At 39.9% G+C, this 23,389-nt stretch overlaps 1 long non-coding RNA gene across 2 annotated transcripts in view; it reads left to right on the top strand.

The window, feature by feature from the left end:
- LOC138986893 (uncharacterized) overlaps positions 1 to 20,927 on the top strand; it is a 36,884-nt gene extending 15,957 nt beyond the window's left edge. For both annotated transcript variants that reach the window (XR_011463478.1, XR_011463479.1), the window contains 2 exons: positions 39 to 177; positions 19,664 to 20,927. This is a non-coding gene — a long non-coding RNA (uncharacterized lncRNA). The remainder of the gene's footprint in view (positions 1 to 38; positions 178 to 19,663) is intronic.
- Positions 20,928 to 23,389: the final 2,462 nt, after the last annotated feature.

The following is a 23,389-nucleotide window of genomic DNA, read 5'->3' on the forward strand; positions in this document are numbered from 1 at the left end:
TTCCATGTGCTGTCTTATCTCCTTATTCTTCCTTAAAGTAGGACATCACAGAAGGATGTGGACACTGAGCCCCAGAAACAAGATCCAGTAGAAAGAACCAGTTGTGATGTTGAGTCTGCTAGACAGGTTCTTGGAGCAAGAGTGAAGAGATTGGGTCCCATCATTGGTACACTTTAGGTAAGTCACCACTCTTCCCTCCATTCTCTTCTATACAACAGGATAACAGTACCCAATGCTTCCGACCACCCAGGAGTTTAGGTATGAACCCATGTGGGAAAGCAATATGTGATTGTAGGTGGGAGGGAAGGACCAGTGTACTACATTAACAGATACACCCCAGATATATTAGAATTTTGCATGGTAGGCGTTAAATTACCTTTTTTAAGCCGTACAGCATGTGGGATCTTAGTTCCTCAACTGGATATTGAACCCACATCCCCTGCATTGGAAGCACCGAGGCTTTACTGCTGGACTGCCATGGAAGTCCCATGTTGGGCATTAAATTAATGCTACACAGATGTTAGCTGTTTGGGTCAGGAATTATCCAAATGGGATCCTCAAAGCACTTCATTAAACTCACTTGGGGGTACTTATTAAAATTCCAGATTCCTGTACCCCACCCTAGGTCTGCTGAATTAAACCCAGGGAGGTAGAATGGGAGGTGCCTACATTTTGAAGAATATTTCCAGTGTTTCTGGTATTCATCCAATTTTAAACAGCTCTGCTGCAGATTTGCAACAAACACTTCTTAAAATTCTGCATCATTTAATGTCTTTTGTCTTTGCCGACTTGTCCTGTACCTCAGTCTTAAATATCTGCCCCTGCTCCTGTATGTCAAATAGGTAACAGTTCCTTCATGCAAGTAATATTTATGCAGAGATTTATATGTGAAGCAATGAAATAGGCACTGGGGACACAGCAAAAAGAACAAGACAGGCAAGGTCCCTAGAGTTTTATTCTAGTTTGGGGAAACTGGCAGTAATCAGGTAAACCAGTAAGTGGGATAATTCCATATGGGGATGAGTGCTTTGAGGAAAATAAACACATAAATAGAGTAAAAAATGAGTGGCATGGGGATTATAATGGAGGGGTTGTCAGTGAATCTCTTTCTCAGGAAGTGACATTTGAGCTGAGTCCTGAATGACAAGAGGAAACCAGGCCTGGGCAGGCCTTTGGGTCACTCATCCTGTCGAGTATGTGGCACTGCTGGTTCCAGGAGCAGAAGACAAGGTCCAGTGAGTGGAGCCTGGCACACAAGTGCAGATGGTAGGAGATGAGGTCAAGGGCAGACAGCAGCCACATGGTGTGGGACATGTAAGGAGTTTGGAGTTCATCCTGAGGGTGAAGGGCTAGAGGGAGGGAGTGACAAGCTGTGATTCATGCACTCACAAGGTGACTCTGGCTGCTGTGTGGGGAATGGACTGGACAGATATAGGAGAGATGGAGGGAATAACCACTAGGAGAATCTTGCAGGGTCCATGGCAGAGACGAAGGTGGATTGGCCCTGAGCTGCAGTGGTATGCAGAGGACAGGTGGCGTGGACAGGGTGTGCCGGAGGCAGGGTAGGAAGGACCTGCAGTGGCTGTGTGTTGGAGTGGTGGGGTATATGAGGATAACGCAGGATCCTGAATGAGGCCTCGGATTTATGTTCAGTCATGTACAGAAATTGTGATGGTGTTTCCTCAGATCAGTTATTCCAAGTACTTGAAAACATTCTTATGATAATTAGGTATCCAACATTGGTGACAATGAAAATTAATGAGATACAAAATCTCTTTTGATGAATAGAATTCAGTTGTAAGACTATTAAACTTTATTAAATACACATGTAAATGATAAAACTATAATAAGATCTGTATTGTGAGTATTTTTTAAAGCAGCTTGCATTTTTTGAGCTGTTATTGTGTGCCTAGCATTGTTTTAAGGCTTTTTATATATTAATTCAGTTCTCAAAGCAGCAACCTTTGATGTAGCTATGATTGTTTTACCCATCTTATAGAATGAGGAAAACAACTGAAGTGCTGAGTGGTTCTTTCAGTCTACTAAGATCACAGAAAGTCAGGTATCCCAATATCTCTGCAGTAGAATTTTTGTTGTTGTTGTTCTTGTTGCTTGGTTGCTAAGTCATGTCTGACTCTTTTGCAACCCCACAGACTGTAGCCCGCCAGGCTCCTCTGTCCGTGGGATTTTGCAGGCAAGAATACCAGAGTGGGTTGCCATTTCCTTCTCCAGGGGATCTTCCTGATTCTGGGATTGAACCTGCATCTCCTGCACTGGCAGGCAGATTCTTTACTGCTGAGCCATCTGGGAAGCCCAGTAGAATTTTTTAAATATTAGTATTAGGGACCATTTATGCTTGTAAAGACCAAAACACAAAGCAATATTGTTTAGAAACATTTTGTCTTCTACAGTAAGTACTGCACAATCCCAGTTTTTATACATGAGACAATTGAGTGATTATAAGGTGAAGTAAAAGTATTGAAACTCACACAGTTTGTAAGTGGCAGAATAGCAGTTTGGACCTAGCCTGTCTCCAAAGCCCATACTTCTAGCTAATACTCTTAGGGAGAAGAAAAATATTTGTTGAACCATGTCAGCCCACAATGGATGATGTTAGGTTAGAGCCATCCATATCTCTTTGGGTAGAAACTATGCTTCATTAGGCATTTTGCTATGTACCAGATGGTATTTATTTAACAAAAAGGTAATGATTATACGAAAAAAAGCATGACAAAGATAAACAAAGCCAGACCTTAGTTAAAGTGGTAAGGACATATTTTAATCAGTAATATATTATTATGACAGGGAAAAGAGTCCAGTGTGAGCTGACTCCAACTTCAATTTGTACAGAGGTGACTACGCTTTTCAAAGGGAATATGAGGGGAAAAGGGAGAGGGGTGAGTAGGGGCCAGTATAGCCCTGGAACTAAAAATTTACAAAAAAGCAGGAAGGGAGGTGTTCATGTGAAACCCATATGGGTTTCTAAGGCATACTTATTCAAGTTAGATTTCTACCCTCCCACAAAGGCTGGGAGACAAGGTCCTCTCCTCAGGCATTGGCTGGAACAAACAGTAAATTGTTCTGAAAGACTTGAGTGTTCTTAGGCAATCACTTTAAGGGAATTTAAGGTCATCTTAGGAATGCAGCCGTTAGCTAGAAACTATGTCAGTTTTTTGTTTGCAACTATTGTCCAGGTTCAGGCCTGGTTCAGAGGAGAGCTCAGAGGAATCTGACTAGAGTTTGGTCAAGGAGAGAATGTTTTACAGGAACCATCATTATTTATTTATATTTTTATTGAAATATAGTTGATTTACAGTGTTGTGTTAGTTTCTGAGGTACAGCAAAGTGATTTTATATATATATATACACACACACACACACACATATATATATATATACACACACACACACACACATATATGTATATTCTTTTTCATATTCTTTTCCATTATGGTTTATTATAAGATATTGACTATGGTTCCCTGTGCTATATAGTAGGATCTTATTGTTTATCTGTTTTATATACAGTAGTTTGTATCTGCTAATCACAAACTCTTATCTTTCTCCCCCCCATCCCCTTTGGTAATGATAAGTTTGTTTTCCATGTTTGTAATCTGTTTCTGTTTTGTAAATAAGTTCATTTGTATCATATTTTAGATTCCACATATAAGTGATGTCATATGGCATTTGTCTTTCTGTTTGACTTACTTCACTTAGTTTGATAATCTCTAGGTTCATCAATGTTGCTGCAAATGGCATTATTTCATTCTTTTTTAAGGCTGAGTAGTATTCCATTGTAATATGTACCACATCCTCTTTATCTATACATTTGTCTATGGACATTTAGGTTGCTTCCATGACTTGGCTATTGTAAATAGTGCTACAATGAACATTGGGGTCGGAGAAGGCAATGGCACCCCACTCCAGTACTCTTGCCTGGAAAATCCCATGGACGGAGGAGCCTGGTGGGCTGCAGTCCATGGGGTCGCTAAGAGTCGGACATGACTGAGCGACTTCACTTTCACTTTTCACTTTCATGCATTGGAGAAGGAAATGGCAACCACTCCAGTGTTCTTGCCTGGAGAATCCCAGGGAAGGGGGAGCCTGTTGGGCTGCCGTCTATGGGGTCACACAGAGTTGGACACGACTGAAGCGACTTAGCTGCAGCAGCAGCAGAACATTGGGATGCATGTATCTTTTTGACTTATGGTTTTCTCTGGATATATGCCCAGGAGTGGGATAGCAAGATCATATAGTAGCTTTTTTTTTTTTTTAGTTTCTTAAGGAACCTCCAAATTGGCTGTACCAATTTACATTTCCACCAACAGTATAGGAGGATTCCTTTTTCTCCATACCCTTTGCAGCATTTATTGTTTGTAGACTTTTTGATGATGGCCATTCTGACCAGAATGAGATGATACCTCACTGTAGTTTTGATTTACATTTCTCTAATAATTAACAATGTTGAACATCTTTTCATGTGCTTTTTGAACCTCTCTATGTCTTTAAAGAAATGCCTATTTATGTCTTCTGTCAAGGGAAATAATTATAACAGCAAGTGAAAAGGGAATAATCACTGTAGTTCCTATGCATTAGATAGCTTGAATGTTAAAATAATTACTTGGACATCAAAGATAAATTATTTCACCTTTTATGAACTCAAGGTGCTTTTTAGATGGGAATCACATTGCTCTGTGCTCTGGGTTTTACTGGTTAGGAGGCAGGGATGGTCTGATAGGTGAGGCCAGAGGAAAAATTCCTGGTAATCTATAGCATATACTCTTGAGTATGGCTCCTTTTAATCAACATAATGTACATGTGTGTGATTTACATTATTGTTGTCTACAGTTCTAGATCATTCATTCTCATTATGTATAGTATTATATCATGTGGATATTTTACAATATATGTATCTAGGGGATTTACATATTTTTAATTATTATGAATAATAGTACTATGAATGTTCATTTGCACATCTTTTTTATGAACATTTATTAATATTTTCACTTCTGAACGTATATCAAAGAGTGGCATTTTTAAGTCATAGAATATGAATATTTTGAGTTCAGTAGAACTCAAGCAGTTTTTCAAAGTTGTTCAGATCTATACCCCTAGTTAAGTGTGAGAGAATTCTATTTTGTGCAAATCCTTGTTGACACATGGTATTTTTCATCTTTTTCAGTTTTGTTGTCCTGGAGGGCACTTAGTGGTAACTTGTTGTGGTTTTAATTTTAATTTCGGTTTTAATTTCTCTTTAACTCTCTCTCTGAAGTATTAAGTCTTTTAATCTAAAGAAGGTCTATCTCCATTTTTTCAACCTTCTAATTTATGTGCTGAATAAACTGGATCTTTTGTCCTATAGAGTGTGGATTTTGGATTTTGCTAATTATATATTTATGCTATTGCTTATTTTGTTCCTCTGACCTCTGTAGTCTTTAAGTTGATAATTAGGCTTAGAGGCTTGTTAAGACTAGGCTTTTTGGCAAAAGTTCCTTGTGCTATTGTTTATTCCTATAGTATTCCACCATGAGATTCATTGTGTCTGGTCATCTCTCCTCTTGTAACATTAAAATTGATCACTGAATTGGAGTACTGTCAGCCTGATTGGAGAAGGAAATGGCAATCCACTCCAGTATTCTTGTCTGGAGAATCCCATAGACAGAGGAGCCTGGCAGGCTACAGTCCATGGGGTTGCAAGAGTCAGACACGACTTAGTGCACTGTCTCTCGCTCAGCCTGATTGATCCATTATAAAATTTCCCATGTGCTTTTCACCTCATGTTTTATGCAGTCTCTGAAGATCATTGCCTAATTCTGCATTTCAGTAAAGGTTGAAAAATTGTTGTTCAGTCACTAAGTCCTGTCCGAATCTTTGCAACCCCATAAACTGCAGCACACCAGGCTTTTCTGTCCTCCACTATCTCCTGGAGTTTGGTCAAACTCATGTCCATTGAGTCAATGACCCTATCTAACCTATTGTTCTAATTCTAATTTCCTCTGCATTCATTACCTAGACTTCTATCAAATAAATGTAACCTCAGCAACTTTTAGGTAATGCTGAGCTATGGTACGCACAAAAAGGGATAAATGAATGCTTAAGTCTTTTGCAGCATTTCTACTATTTAAAAGAGTAGTTTGTTTCCCTAGGATTCTCCAAAACTGAGCACTGAGTTAGTTTAGTTTTGTTTTTTGTTAGCATGCCATCATGAACTCATATATGCTTATATTTGACATGTTTTAATACACTGAAGCCATTAATCTTTCTGCTCCTGAGAACATTCAATGTTTGGCCAGTGGGAGTTCCTTTGTCTTGGCTTCTGAGTCTTTTTGACATGCTTTCTGATATGATAGTTTGGTCCAAATTGATATCTGGTACGTTCCTTACCCTAGACCTGGTTTCAGACATTTCAGAAAAGTCTGGCTCCTTTGAGTGGGAAATGATATTAGAGGATTAAGTCATGGTGGTAGAGGTACACATTGAGACTAGGTTGGCACTGTTTCTTGATCTTTTCAATGCATGGAACCAGTGAAAAAGTATTATATTTTTAAAATTTATTGTTTTCAATAGAGTTTATTTCTTAGAGTAGTTTCAAGTACATAGCAAAAACTGAGAAGTACAGAGAATTCTCATATACCCAGTGCCCCTACACATTTGTAACCTCATTATCAACATCACTCACCAGAGTGGTACATTTGTTATATTGATGAACCTATATTTAACACATCATTATCACACAAAGCCCATAGTTTACATCAGGGTTCATTCTTGTATATTTTATGGATCTGGAGAAATGTGTAATGACATGTCTCCACTATTGTAGTATCATGCAGAGTAGGAGGCCCTAAAATTACTCTGAAAAGTGAAAGTGTTAGTCACTCAGTAGTTTCCAACTCTTTGCAAACCCATGGACTGTAGCCTGCCAGACTCCTCTGTCCATGGAATTCTCCAGGCAAGAATACTGGAGTGGGTAGTCATTCCTTTCTCCAGGGGATCTTTCCAACCTAGGGATAGAACCTGGAACTCCTGTATTGCAGTCAGATTCTTTACCACCTGAGCCACCAGGTAAGTGCCCCTCCACCAAATGCTCCACCAGTTATTCCCTCTCCCCATTCTAGCCCCTGGCAACCAGTGATCTTTTTATTGTCTCCATAGATTTACTGTTTCTAAAATGTCATATAGTTAGAATCACACAGTATGTGACCTTTTCATATTGGCTTCTTGTACTTAGTGGTATGGATTTAAGTTTCCTCCATGTCTTTATGGCTTGATAGCTCATTACTTTTTAGTTATAAATAATATTCCATTGTCTGGATGTGCCACAGTTTATTTATCCATTCACCTAGTAAAGGTCATCTTAGTTGCTTCCAGGTTTTGGCCATTATGAATAAAGCTGCAGTATGTGCAGGTTTTTGTGTGAAAGTAAGTTTTCAACTCCCATGAGTACATACCAAGGAGCAAGATTGCTGGATCATATGGTAAGAGGAGGTTTAGTTTTTTAAGAAACCACCAAACTGTCTTCTAAAGTGGTTATACCATCTTTTCAGTCCCACCAGCAATGAATGAGTCCCTGTTCCTTCACATCCTTGTGAGTATTTGGTATTGTCAGAGTTCTGGTGTTTGGTCATTCTAATAGATGTGCAGTGGTATCTCATTGTTTTAATTTTCACTTCCTTGATGACATATGATGGAGAGTATCTTTTCATTTGGAGTCCACCCTGACTGGAGTGAAGAATGGAGGCTCAGAGGTAACTGAGGGGGCACTCCAGGGATCTGAGGCCATCCGGGTGTAGGACTGATTGGGGAAGGACCATAGTTGCTTCCATGGGACACTACACAGCTCCTTTATACACTGATATGGTATACAACGTGGGTAAGGAGTAAAGTGCCCCATGTCTGTCACTGGTCTACAGGGCAGAGAAGGACCAGGTCCACTGAGAGCAGGGAAGTTGAGCTGATACTCAGTTCCCTAAACCTCCTTTAAAGTAGGAAGCAGACATAAAGGGGAAGGATTCATTACTAAGGGATTCCCCCACACTTTCTGGAGACCATACACCCTCTTTAGTTTCTCTGACCCCAGGTCCCATGGACTTCATCTGCCAGTGAGGTCCTACCTGCCTCCTGGGGGTCACATTCCTAACCAGAACACTCTGTCCACCCGTTAGCTCTCCCCACACTCTGGTTTGTTCCATCTCTGCATCGTCCCTGAGATCACTCAGGCTTTTCTCGTCCTTTGTTGTCTCAACGCCTTTCATCAGCTCAGTGAGGTGTATTACAACACAGCACTGCCATGACAAGCTAACCCCAAATTTAGCATTCACCTACACTCTTTTATGTATTGCTTTTGTGCACTTTCCACTTCTGCAGAGCTAAAATCTGATGCAGCCACAACCTGGTCAAAAAAGGCAGTGATACAGAGAGAGAATTTTCCTGTGTCCAGACTAACACCTAAACCTTTTGGTGACTTTGTGGATGTCTCATATCGTGAATGTGATCTAATTTTGTATTACAAGTGTTGGGCATGTGCATATTTTCCTTTCCTTTGATTATTTTTAGTTGCCCAAGGAAGGCACTTCAAAGGTGTTTTCATTTACCTGTGTGGACTGTTTCTGGGGACTTTCTCTGAATGATCCTGGAACTAAAATTTCCCCTGAAACCTGCCCTTTGAACATTTTCCCCTCTGGATGCTGTGGGTCTGGGCAATTTCATGGAGACTCTCAATCTTTCCTTTCTCCATGGTGTTAGCTGCTTGGCTAACTGGGTGGTTAAACCCACGAGCTTGCCTTCATTTCAAGAGTTTATTTGGAAAGGACAGAGAGATGCATGTTGTGAAACTACTTTCAGCTCAAGACCTTAGTTAAAATTCTGGAAAGTGGAGACACTTCCTAACTGTTGAATGGAACATTTGTTTAGAGACAGATTCCCTTCTGTTACCCATGTGATTTCCCTGAAGCTGCTCAACTGGGATGGTCATATGGTGGATTCATAAATGACTCCTGGGTCCACCCTATTACCTAAGTCCCTTAGGTTAGAGGTGTCCCTATTCTGATGCTGAGTCACTTTTCTATGGAAAGGGCTGGGGATGTATATTTATTCATTAGGGTGATTTTCATTTCCAAATCTAAGACACAGTCATTGTATAAAAATTGAAAAATGCATTTAGGAAAACATCATTAAAAACCCGTAAAAGCCTATTACTTATGGAGAAGGGTTCTTAACAGCTCAGTATCTATAATATTTATTTTTGAGCTGTTTTACTATATAAATATAACTGTTTATATATAAGAATAGCAATGAAGCAATAGCCTATTTATAGCTTCATAAAGTCAAGGCTATGGTTTTTCCAGTGATCATGTATGGATGTGAGAGTTGGACTGTGAAGAAAGCTGAGCACCGAAGAATTGATGCTTTTGAACTGTGGTGTTGGAGAAGACTCTTGAGAGTCCCTTGGACTGCAAGGAGATCCAACCAGTCCATTCTAAAGGAGATCAGTCCTGGGTGTTCTTTGGAAGGACTGATGCTAAAGCTGAAACTCCAATACTTTGGCCACCTCATGCAAAGAGTTGACTCATTGGAAAAGAGTCTGATGCTGGGAGGGATTGGGGGCAGGAGAAGGGGACGACAGAGGGTGAGATGGCTGGATGGCATCACTGACTCAATGGACGTGAGTCTGAGTGAACTCCGGGAGTTGATGATGGACAGGGAGGCCTGGCGTGCTGCGATTCATGGGGTCGCAAAGAGTCGGACATGACTGAATGACTGAACTGAACTGAAAACTTCTTTCTATGGAGAAATATCAATATAGGCCAACTTAATAATAAAAATGAGAGTAGAAACACTAATGGCCAACTTTAAGTACCTCATGCTCCAGAGTCTGTCAGTTAGTTCATCCAGTTGGGCATTTCCTCATGTACTCTGCATATAAGTTAAACAAGAAAGGTGACAATATACAGCCTTGATGTACTCCTTTCCCAACTTGGAACCAGTATGTTGTTCCACGTATGGTTCTAACTGTTTCTTCTTGACCTGCATACAGATTTCTCAAGATGCAGTTAAGGTGCTATGGTCTTCCCAACTCTTAAAGAATTTTCCAGTTTGTTGTGATCCACACAGTCAAAGGCTTTAGTGTAGTAAATGAAGCAGAAGTAGATGTTTTTCTGGAATCCTCTTGCTTTTTCTATGATCCAATGGATGTTGGCAATTTGATCTCTGATTCCTCTGCCTTTTCTAGATTCAGCTTGAACATCTGGAAGTTCTCAGTTCATGTAGTGTTAAAGCCTAGCATGGAGAATTTTCAGCTTTACTTTGGTAGCTTGTGAGATGAGTGCAATTGTGCAGTAGTTTGAACATTCCATGGCATTGCCTTTCTTAGGGATTGGAATGAAAACTGATATTTTCCAGTCCTATAGCCACTGCTGTTTTCAAAACTTGCTGGCATATTTAGTGCAGCACTTTCAAAGCATCATATTTTAGGATTTGAAATAACTCAGCTGGAATTCCATCACGTCCACAAGCTTTGTTCATAGTGATGCTTCCGAAGGCCCACTTGACTTCGCATTCCAGGATGTCTGGCTCTAGGTGAGTGATCACACCATCATGGTTATCTGGGTCATGAAGATCTTTTTTGTAGAGTTCTTCTGTGTATCCTTGCCACCTCTTCTTAATATCTTCTGCTTCTTTTAGGTCCAGGCTGTTTCTGTCCTTTATTGTGCCCATCTTTGCAAGAAATGTTCCTTTAGTATCTCTAATTTTTATTGAAGAGATCTCTAATCTTTCCCATTCTATTGTTTTCCTCTATTTCTTCACACTCATCACTTAGGAAGGCTTTCTTATCTTTCCTTGCTATTCTTTGGAAATCTGCATTCAGAGTTCTTGCCTTTTCTCCTTTGCCTTTTGCTTCCAGAGTCTGGGAAACTGTCAAAGATTAGCTGTTAAGTGACAAGAGCAGTCTGCTCAAACATGCTAAAGTCAGGTGGTCATTAAAAGTAATATTATGGACAGGGAGAACAAGATGGCAGAGGAATAGGTGGATGTGGAGTACATCTCTCTCCATCAGGAATACACCTTCAGACACAGAAGTGTATGCGGAACACCAGCTGAGAGCAGACAGGAGTACCTAACCAGTGGAAAAGAATATATAGACCCACGCAAAACTCAGTAGGATGAAGGAACTAGGGGAAAAAACAAGAGTATTAGTAGGGCTGGACCTGCCCTTGGCAGGTGGGGGAACTGAAGCACAGTGGGGCAATTGTCTGAGTCAGAGGAGAAAGATTTAAGGCTGAGAGTGAAATGGCTGATCTGTAGCAGCCTAAATGGAATGAGAATCAGACAGTCCAAGCTCCAACCATACATACCCTGGGCAGGAATGCCGGTCTCCTGGAAGGGGCAATGGCTGGGAGCTGGAGTCAAGGGATTGTGGAGCAATCCCAGGGTGAGGGCTGCTGTTGACTGTGGAGAGATGGATTGAGGGGATGTGAGGGAGGAGATCATGGTGGGAAATGGCGGTGGAGGAAAGCCAGGCAGCCATGGAAGCAAGGCGATACTGCTGAGTCAGCATAGCGGGTGGAGCCATCACCATAGCCTCTCTCTCCCCACAAGCCAGCATTGGCAGAACAGTAGAGAGGCTGGCCCATCAAATGCCTGACACACTGAAGTACAGAGTAGGACCCCACCCAGGGTGCCCCTTTAAGTGCCTGATGTGACAATCTACAGAGTAGGACCCCAGTCAGAGGGACCCCTCTACGTGCCTGATGCGCCAAACAACAGAGAAGGACCCCAGGCAAGGGACCCTTCTAAATGCCTGAACGGGCGGAGCTACAGAGAAAGACTGACCAAAGAGGCCTTCTGATCACCAGCTACAACAGGCTCAGAAAAAGTCTCTGATAGGGCCATAACTCCTGCAGCAGAGGCAGTCCGTGTCCCTGTACACTTGGTGCCACCAGGGTTCCCGCAAGCCAAGCAGGTGCACCACCTCTCAACTCTCACTGGGGCAGAGCTGCCACAGGCAAAAAAGATGTCTTGTGTTTATGCATGCAGGGTTGCTTCAGTCGCGTTTGACTCTTTGCGACCCTGTAGACTGTGGCCTGCTGGGCTTCTCTGTCAGAGAGGGGGCTCTCCAGGCAAGAATACTGGAGCATATTGGCCAACAATGGTTGCCATACCCTTCTAGAGCACTATATTTCCTACTACCCTAGCCGCCAACCCCCCTGAGTATCTGGTGCTGCCAAAACCCCTGTGACCCAAGCAGCTGCACCACCTCCACACCTGGCCCTCGCAAGGGCAAACCCAAGTCCTCCAGGGAAGCCTCAGGAGCTAAGCCCCAGTGGACAACCCACATGTAGAGGTGGAAATAAAACCACAATTGAAACCAAGGGGCAGTGTGGTTAAGGAAAAAGATCCAAAACCTTCCCACCAGCTGTACAAGCTGCATATTCAATCCATATGATCAATTAAGCAGACTCTGTGTCTGTGGAATATACAAAAGGCCACTGAGAGTGCCCACAAAAGAAAACACACTAGCTCTGATTGCTGTGGACATTGGAGGCAAGAACACACAGGAGTAGGACTAGACTAGAATCTGAGCAGCCCCCACAGAAGGTCCAGAGATCAGCACAGTGTTGGAGGGCATCCTAGGGAGGTAAGGTGGACTGTGATTCCCAGTACAGGAAAGGACTCTGACAGCAGTGACTAAAGAAAAATATTTATCATTCTTATTTTTTGACTTGTTCTATAGATTCTTTTGGATTTTTTTTTCTTTTTTCTTTTCCCGTTTTCCCCCCTCTGTTGTAGTTGTCAGTTTTATTGGCACTAAGAAACCCTATTACGCTTTTGAGCTTTTTTTTTTTTTTCCCCCAGTCACATTTTTTTTTTTATTGTTGTCATAAATCTCTGCCTCTACTTTGGGCTTTTGCAGTTCTGTGAAGTTTTCCTCTTTTTTTTTTATTTTTTCTTAGTTTTAATTTTTAATTTTTTAAACCTATTATTATTTTTTCTACATTTATTCCTTTGTTTGCTTTTCCTACTGTTCTTTTCCCCTTGCCATTAATCTTTAATGTAAATAAATCTACCTCTATTTAACTTTGCATATCTATTCTTTCTTTCTTTTCTTTCTCTCCTCTCCTCTCAACATTTTTGTTAGTTTTATTTTCATTGCTTTATTCCCCAATTGGCACCTTGCTTTAGTTTTGTTTTCCAGTTTGTGCTTTAATAAGTTTTGTTCTGGTAGATATAATTTTCGGTTTTCTTTGTTCACTGGGTCAATCTATTATACTTTATTTTTGTTGAACTGTTTTGATTTTGCTTATGGATGTATATGTATATGTGTATATTCAGTCACATTTTCTACAGTTGTTATAAACCTCTGCCTCTATGTTGGGCTTTTGCAGTTCTGTAGAGATTTCTTCCCCCCCACCTTTTCTTTCTTCTTCTGGTATTTATCTTTTCTCTTTTTTATAATTTAAATTTTTAATTTTTTTAAACCTGTTATATTTTTTCTACATTTATTCCTTTGTTTGCCTTTCCTACTGTTCTTTTCCCCTTGCAGTTAATCTTTAATGTATATAAATCTTCTTCATTTACTTCTACTCTGTATATCTATTCTTTCTTTCTTTCCTTTCCTCTCAACATATTTGTTAGTTTTGTTCTCATTGCTTTATTCCCCACTTGGCACCTTGCTTTAGTTTTGTTTTCCAGTTTGTGCTTAAGTTAGTTTTGTTCTTAACTGGTAAATATAATTTTTATTTCCTATATTCTCTGAATCAATCTGCTGTACTTTATTTTTGTTGGACTGTTTTCACTTTGGTCATGGGTGTATATGTATATGTGTATATTCCATTATTTTAATTATTATTTGCCTGATTTTGTAACTGCCATTTTTCTAGGGTTCATCTTTGGCTACTCACTTTTGGATATTTGTTTTAATTTCACTTAATGCCATAACAAACCACTTGTGGAATCTTTGTTCCTGACCAGAGATCAAACCCTGAGCCTTTGGAGTGGGAGCACTGACTCCAAGACCCTAGACTACGAGAGAACTAACCATAGGGAGTATCAAATAGTGAGAACTCACACAAAGGAAACCCCTTGAATACAAGACCCAGCATCACCCAACCGCCAGTAGCACCCTGTGCAGGACGCCTCATCTAAACAACAAACGAAACAAAAATACAAACCCAATCATCAGCAGACAGGATTACCACTCAGCCTTGCCTATCAGAGGAAAAACAAACAAAAACTTAGCACAAATCCCACCCTATACAAAGCTCACACAAACCACTGGACCAACCTTAGGAGGGCAGAAACTAAAAGGAAGAAAGAATTCAACCTTCTTCAAGGAAAGGATTCAACTTTCCTTGAAGCCTGGGAAAAGGAGACCTCAAACAGAATAACTTTAAAAAAAGGCAGAGAAATACTGTACAAATGAAGGAACAAATCAGAAACACAGAAGTCCAAAAAAATGAAGAAGAAATAGGCAAACTGCCTGAAAAAGAATTTAGAATAATGATAGTAAAGATGATCAAAAATCTTGAAAACAAAATGGAGAAAATGAAAGAATCAATTAACAAAGACCTAAAAGAATTAACGAATAAACATACAGAGACAAACAACACAATTACTGAAATTAAAAATACTCTGGAAGGAATCAATAGCAGAATATCTGAAGCAGAAGAACAAATCAGTGAGCTGGAAAATAAAATGGTGTAAATTACTTCTGAAGAGCAGAGTAAAGTAAAAAGAATGAAAACTGAGGACAGTCTCAGAGACCTCTGGGACCATATCAAATGCACCAACATTTGAATTATAGGGGTCCCAGAAGAAGAAGAGAAAAAGAAAGGCTATGAGAAAATTTTTGAAGAGATTATAGTTGAAATTTTCCCCAGCATGGAAAAGGAAATAGTCAATCAAGTCCAAGAGGCACAAAGAATCCCATACAGGATAAACCCAAGGAGAAACACGCCAAGACACATACTAACAAAGACTAAACACAAAGAAAGAGTATTAAAAGCAACCAGAGAGAAGCAACAAGTAACATACAAGGGAAACCCCATATGCTTAACAGCTGACCTTTCAGCAGAAACTCTTCAGGCCAAAAGGGAATAGCAGGATATATTTAAAGTATTGAAAGGGAAAAATCTACAACCAAAATTACTGTACCCAGCAAGGATCTCATTCGAAATTGGTGGAGAAATAAAAAGCTTTTCAGACAAGCAAAAGTTAAGAGAATTCAGTACCACCAAACCAGCTTTACAACAAATGTTAAACAGACTTATATAGTCAAGAAATACAACAGAAGAAAAAAAGATCTACAAAATCAACCCGAAACAATTAGAAAATGGCAATAGGAACATATATATCAATAATTACTTTAAATGTAAATGGATTAATTGCTCCAACCAAAAGACACAGACTGGCTGAATGGATACAAAAACAAGACCCATATATATTCTGTCTACAAGAAACTCACTTCAGACCTCAAGAAATGTATAGACTGAAAGTGAGAGGATGGAAAAATACATTCCATGCAAATGGGAAGCAAAAGAAAATGTGAAAATGACTATATTATCAAATGCAATCTACAGGCTTAATGTGATCCCTATAAAATTACCAATGGTATTTTTCACAGAACTAGAACAAAAAATTTCCCTAAGATCAGGAACAAGACAAGGGTGTCCACTTTTGCCACTATTATTCAAATTAGTTCTGGAAGTCCTAGCTAAAGCAATCAGAGAAGAAAAAGAAATAAAAGGAATCCAGATCAGAAAAGAAGTAAAGCTCTCACTGTTTGCAGATGACATAGAAAACCCTAAAGATAGTATCAGAAAATTATTAGAGCTAATCAGTGAATTTAGCAAAGTTGCAGGATACAAAATTAATACACAGAAATCACTTGCATTTCTATATACTAACAATGAAAAATCAGAATGAGAAATTAAGGAATCAATCCCATTCACCATTGCAGCAAAAAGAAGTAAATATCTAGGAATAAACTTACTTAAGGAGACAAGAGAACTGTATACAGAAAATCATAAGATACGAATGAAAGAAATCAAAGAGGCCATAAACAGACAGAGAGATATTCCATGTTCCTGGGTAGGAAGAATCAATACTGTGAAAATGACTATATTACCAAATGCAATCTACAAGCTTAATGTGATCCCTATAAAATTACCAATGGCATTTTTCACAGAACTAGAACAAAAAATTTCACAGTACATATGGAAACACAAAAGATCCTGAACAGCCAAAGCAGTCTTGAGAAAGAAGAATAGAGCTGGAGGAATCAACCTTCCTGACTTCAGATTATACTACAAAGCTACAGTTATCAAGACAGTATGGTACTGGCACTAAAACAGAAATACAGACCAATGGAACAAGATAGAAAACCCATAAATAAACCCATGCACCTATGGGTACCTTATTTTTGACAAAGGAGGCAAGAATATACAACGGGGCAAAGACAGCCTCTTCAGTAAATGGTGCTAGGAAAACTGGACAGCTATATGTGTAAGAATGAAATTAGAACACTTCTTAACACCATACACAAAGATAAACTCAAAATGGATGAAAGAACTAAATGTAAGACAAGAAACTATAAAACTCTTAAAGGAAAACATAGAACACTCGATGACATAAATCAAAGCAAGATCCTCTATGACCCACCTCCTAGAATAATGGAAATAAAAACAAAAGTAAACGAGTGGGACCTGATTAAACTTAAAAGCTGTTGCACAGCAAAGGAAACTATAAGCAAGGTGAAAAGACAACCCTCAGAATGGGAGAAAATAATAGCAAATGAAATAACTGACAAAGGATTAATTTCCAAAATATACAAGCAGCTCATACAACTCAATACCAGAAAAACAAACAACCCAATCAAAAAGTGGGGAGAAGACCTAAACAGACGTTTCTCCAAAGAAGACATACAGATGGCTAACAAACACATGAAAATGTGCTCAACATCGCTCATTATTAAAGAAATGCAAATCAAACTACAATGAAATATCACCTCACATGGGTCAGAATGATCCTCATCAAAAAGTCTACAAACAATAAATGCTGGAGAGGGTGTGCAGAAAAAGGAACACTCTTGTACTGTTGGTGGGAATGTAAGTTGATATAGCAACTATGGAAGATGTTATGGAGATTCCTTTAAAAACTAGGAATAAAACCATCATATGACCCAGCAATCCCACTCCTAGGCATATACCCTGAGGAAACCAAAATTGAAAGAGACACATGTATCCCATTGTTCATTGCAGCACTATTTACAATAGCTAGAACATGGAAGCAACCTAGATGCCCATCAACAGATGAATGGATAAAGAAGTTGTGGTACATATACCCAATGGAATATTACTCAGCCATAAAAGGGAACACATTTGAGTCAGTTCTCATTAGTTGGATGAACCTAGAACCTATTATAGAGTGAAGTGAGTCAAAAAGAGAAAGATAAATACCATATTCTAACACATATATATGGAATCTAGAAAAATGGTACTGAAGAATTTATTTACAGGGCAACAATGGAGAAACAGACATAGAGAATAATCTTAGGGACATGGGGAGAGGGGAGGAGAAGGTGATGTATGGAAAGAATAACAAGGAAACTTACACTACCATATGTAAAATTGATAGCCAATGGGAATTTGCTGTATGGTTCAGGAAACTGAAACAGGGGCTCTGGAGGGGTGGGATGGGGAGGATGATGGTAGGGAGGTTCAAAAGGGAGGGAATGTATGTATACCTATGGCTGATTCATGTTGAGGTTTGACAGAAAACAGCAAAATTCTGTAAAGCAATTATCTATCCTTCAATAAAAATTAATTTTTTTAAGTAATAATATGTAAATACCTCTACAAAATATCTGGACCTATGGACAAATCGGTGGCTTGTGACCTTGGTGAGAGCAAGTTCTCTGAAATCATGGGGGTATAACTGACAGTGCAATGAGATAAGGGGTTGGTGAGAATGAGGAATGTTTACCGGGAATGCTGAAAACTTTCTGATGTAAATAGAGCATGTAGAAAACTCTCTGGGGAAGTTATATTTTGAAGGCAAAGAGGGATAGAGAGGGAAGGAGTGAGAGCCTCCTGTGTCTGCATAGGTATTACAAGCCCTGAGAGGGTTTTTTGGGTTTTTTTAATCTTCAATTCCAGAACTTCTCAGATGGCCCAGTAACTAAGACTCAATGCTCGGGCCCAGGTTTGATCCCTGGTATGAGAAATAGGTCCCATGTGCCATAGCTAAGACTTTGCATACCACAACTAAGAGTTCACATGCCCCAACTATGACCCAGCAGAGCCAAATAGATAAATAAATATTTAAAAAATCCTCAATGCCATGAAGTTTGAACAAGTTTAAAAATTAATATGAAGGAGCCATCTCCTGTTAGGTTTAACCCGTGAATTTTCCTATATGTTCAATTCCATCTTTATCTTCTTTTTCTTTCACAAAAGAATTAATGAAACACTTTCACTGCACAGGATGGCTTCTAATAGATATTTTAAATTATTAGTAAGAATTTACAATTAAGTATTGGAAAATTCTAGTAATTCTTGGACTTGTGCCTCTCAGGAAGGCAGCACATGGCTGAAAGGCTGCTGTGACTTAATCTGAGGACCCATCCACTTATGACTATTTTCCCATTTGGGACTATTGTCCCAAATTTTCCTATAGGCATATTAACATACAGAGCAATCCAGGAGCAGCAATTAGGCAAACACCACAACTCGGTACCCTGGAGGCATCACCAAGTGAGTCAAAGTGAGGTCGCTCTTCCCAGTGTGGGAAACTGGATTAGTACCAGCACACAGGTATGATGTGGAGCATGTTTTAGGAGCTTTGAGTCTCCCAAGACTAGAGATCCTTCCATCTTTAAAACGTTGAAGTCAAGGTATATCAGAGAAATATTTGCTTCCCGCATAAATTTATTTATCTTCTCATTAGGGGAAACAACATCAACAACAAAAAACATCTGTCTGCAATGCTGCCTTAGCTGTCTCAGCCAGAACTTATTATTGAGTCTTGGCTTTTAAGGCGCTCTTAAAGTCCCACTATATGTCATATACTTTGGGCATGTTTTCTCAGTTTATCCTTGGGATAGCTGTGTGAAAAAAGTATCCTGAATCCCATTTGATAGACAATGAAGCTTAGGCTCATAGCACCAAGACTATATCACCAGATAAATGGCAGGACTGGAATGAAGTTACACACCTCACCTTAAGCAGGTATACAATCGCGCTATACTATACAATTGCATTCATTCACACACTAGCAAGGTAGTGTGCTCAAAATCCTTCAAGTTAGGCTTCAGCAGTACATGGACATAAAATGTCCAGATTTACAACCTGGATTTAGTAAAGACAGAGGAACCAGAGATCAAATTGCCAACAGTCATTGGATCATAGAGAAAGCAAGGGAATTGAAAAAAAAATCTATTTAGGCTTCACTGACTAAGTTAAAGTCTTTGACTGTGAGCATCCCAAGAAACTGCGGAAAATTTTTGAAGTGACAGGAATACAGACCAGGATAACTGTCTCCTGAGAAACCTGAATGCATGACAAGAAGCAACAGTTAGAACAGGATAGGGAACAATGGACTGGTTCAAAATTGGTAAAGGAGTATGTCAAGGCTGTATTGTCACCCTGCTTATTTACCTTAAATGCAGAATACATCATGCAAAATGCCAGGCTGGATGAATCACAAGCTGGAATCAAGATTGCTGGGAGAAATATCAATAACCTCAGATATGCAGATGATACCACTCTAATGGCAGAAAGCAAAGAGGAACTAAAGAGCCCTTACATGAGGTTGAAAAAGAAGAGTGAAAAAAAGCTGGTTTAAAACTCAACATTCAAAAAAAAACGAAGATCATGACATTCCGTCCCATCACTTCATGGCAAATAGTTGGGGAAAAAGTGAAAAAAGTAACAGATTTTATTTTCTTCAGCTCCCAAATCACTGCATATGGTGACTGCAGCCACAAAATTAAAAGATGCTTGCTCCTTGGAAGAAAAGCTATGACAAACCTAGACGGTGCATTAAAAAAGCAGAGACATCATTTTGCTGACAAAGTTCTATATAGTCAAAACAATGATGTTTTCAGTAGTCATGCACAGATGTGGGAGTTGGACCATAAAGAAGGCTGAGTGACAAAAAAAAAATTGATGCTCTTTAAGACATACAGATGGCTAACAAATACATGAAAAGATGCTCAACATCACTCATTATCAGAGAAATGCAAATCAAGACCACTATGAGGTACCATTTCACACCAGTCAGAATGGCTGCGATCCAAAAGTCTACAAATAATAAATGTTGGAGAGGGTGTGGAAGAAGGGAACCCTCTTACACTGTTGGTGGGAATGCGAACTAGTACAGCCACTATGGAGAACAGTGTGGAGATTCCTTAAAAAACTGGAAATAGAACTGCCTTATGATCCAGCAATCCCACTGCTGGGCATACACACTGAGGAAACCAGAAGGGAAAGAGACACGTGTACCCCAATGTTCATTGCAGCACTGTTTATAATAGCCAGGACATGGAAGCAACCTAGATGCCCATCAGCAGATGAATGGATAAGAAAGCTGTGGTACATATACACAATGGAGTATTACTCAGCCATTAAAAAGAATACATTTGAATCAGTTCTAATGAGGTGGATGAAACTGGAGCCTATTATACAGAGTGAAGTAAGCCAGAAGGAAAAACACCAATACAGTATACTAACGCATATATATGGAATTTAGAAAGATGATAACAATAACCCTGTGTACGAGACAGCAAAAGTGACGCTGATGTATGGGACAGTCTTATGGACTCTGTGGGAGAGGGAGAGGGTGGGAAGATTTGGGAGAATGGCATTGAAACATGTAAAATATCATGTATGAAACGAGATGCCAGTCCAGGTTCAATGCACGATACTGGATGCTTGGGGCTAGTGCACTGGGACGACCCAGAGGGATGGTATGGGGAGGGAGGAGGGAGGAGGGTTCAGGATGGGGAGCACATGTATACCTGTGATGGATTCATTTTGATATTTGGCAAAACTAATACAATTATGTAAAGTTTAAAAATAAAATAAAATTTTAAAAAAATTGATGCTCTTTAGCTGTGGTGCTACAGAAGACTTTTGAGAGTTCCTTGGACAGCAAGGAGGTCAAAAAATCCATCCTAAAGGAAATCAACCCTGAATATTCGTTGGAAGGACTGATGCTGAAGCTGAGCTCCAAGACTGTGGCCATTTGATTTTAAGACCTGACTCATTGGAAATATCACTTATGCTGGGAAAGATTGAGGACAAAAGTAGAAGGCCATAGCAGAGACTGAGATGTTTAGATACTATCACTGACTCAATGGACATGAGTATGAATAAACTCAGGGAGATAGTGAGGGACAGAGAAACCTGGCCTGCTGCAGCTCATGGGGTAGCAAAGAGTCAGAGGCCACTTAACAACTGAATGTCAATATAGCTTATAAATGCCACTTTAACAAATCTAGCTTTCTCTTCAGGTCTGACTAGAGGTTGATTCCGATCTCAGATTTAGATATGCCAGAAAATGGAAGATACCGAGAAACTGCTCCCAGTAAGTGAAAAATTCTGGAAAACCCTGGCTAAAACCATTAACCCACATCCCTAACTTCCTCCTCACCCTCCTTTGCCAAGCCCCCTGTTCTGAGTCACAGAACTGCAATCATGTCTCTGACCACGAGGTGGCTCCCATCTCCATTTTTCTTTTACAAAGAAAATGAGCACACTGTGCTAAGCAGAAGATGATCTTGGAATGTTTTATTTACTAAGGGACTAATTATGTTTGTAAAGTTTATATATATATTAGTAAAGCAGTACCACCTGCAGTTTTCCCAAAAAGAACATCGAAGTCACTGAGGTATCTCCTTCCTTTGTAAGTGTAGGTTGAAGTGTCCACACTTCAAGATGGGGGTCACTCCCAGACAGCAGGGTGTTCACCCTCCATCACCACCCACCCTGTAGAGTCTTTTCAGATCTTCTCCCACTCCCTGTATGTCATACCCTGCCCATGACATTGGACAGAGCCGCCAAAACCCTGCTCTGGATCCCCTTCTCTCTTGCACCTCCCACCAGTCTTACCAAACCCTTCAACAAGTGGCCACAGCCAACAAGCTATTGTGACCTGGTGTTTTGTCTTCATATGCAAGTGCTAAGTATTTCCTTTTACACTCTTCTCTTACCTCTAACAAGTTTTTAGACAAAATTAGAGTCATCGTGTAGATAGGTATATAGGCTGGCTTTTGAAGAAGTGAAAGTGAAGTCATGAAGTCGTGTCCGACTCTTTGAGACCCCATGGACTGTAGCCTACCAGGCTCCTCCGTCCATTTGAAGAAGAGGATGTGATTTTCTAGCTCTTTGAATGAAAGTCTTCATAGAGAAATGTGACTGTGGCGGTAGGATGGTGCCACCTTGTGACAGTACACTGAACTGCAGCTTGAACATCCCTGAGCTAGAAGGTGGGAGGGAAGGGCTGTGGCCTAAACCCAGAGAACTTTCAGGAAGTCTGTGTGGAAAAGGGATGCAGACTTGATGCAGGGATACTGAAGTATATAGACAGAAAGTGCAGCCTCTTTCTATGTTGAGTGGAAAACTCTATGTGATTTCAACAACAGGACCATTTTTATGTTTTAACAAAAAGTTTTTTTTTTTTTTTCAGTTTTAAAGCTTTCTGGATAAAGAGGTATACCCCTCTATAAGCAAAAATAGATTCTTGTAAGTTATAAATATAATCCACTCTAATGGTAGAAAGCAAAGAGAAACTAAAGAGTCTCTTGAGGATGAAGGAGAAGAGTGAAACAGCCGGCTTAAGACTAACTGTTAAAAAAAAAAAAAAAACCTAAGATCATGGCATCTGGCCCCATTACTGCATGGCAAATAGAAGGGAAAAGGCTGGAAGCAGTAACAGATTTCCTCTTCTTGGGCTCTAAAATCACTGCAGATGGCTGCAGCCATGAAATCAGGAGATTTTGCTTTATGACAGGAAAGCGATGACAAAACTAGACAGTGTGTTGAAAAGCAGAGACATTACTCTGCCAACAAAGGTCTGTTAGTCAAGGCTATGATCTTCCCAGTGGTCACGTACGGTTGTGAGAGCTGGACCGTTAAGAAGGCTGAATGCCAAAGAATTGATGCCTTCGAACTGTGGTGCGGGAGAAGACTCCTGAAAGTCCCTTGAACAGCAAGGAGATCAAACCAGTCAGTCTCAAGGGAAATCAACCCTGAATACTCATTGGAAGGGCTGATGCTGAAGCTGAAACTGCAATATTTTGGTCATCTGAGCAAACGGCTGACTCATTGGAAAAGTCCCTGATGCTGGGAAAGATTTAAGGCAGAAGGAGAAGGGAGCATAAGAGGATGAGATG

The sequence above is a fragment of the Bos mutus genome, unplaced genomic scaffold, assembly GCF_027580195.1.
Source record: "Bos mutus isolate GX-2022 unplaced genomic scaffold, NWIPB_WYAK_1.1 CTG238, whole genome shotgun sequence".
In the NCBI taxonomy this organism is placed as follows: Eukaryota; Metazoa; Chordata; class Mammalia; order Artiodactyla; family Bovidae; genus Bos; species Bos mutus.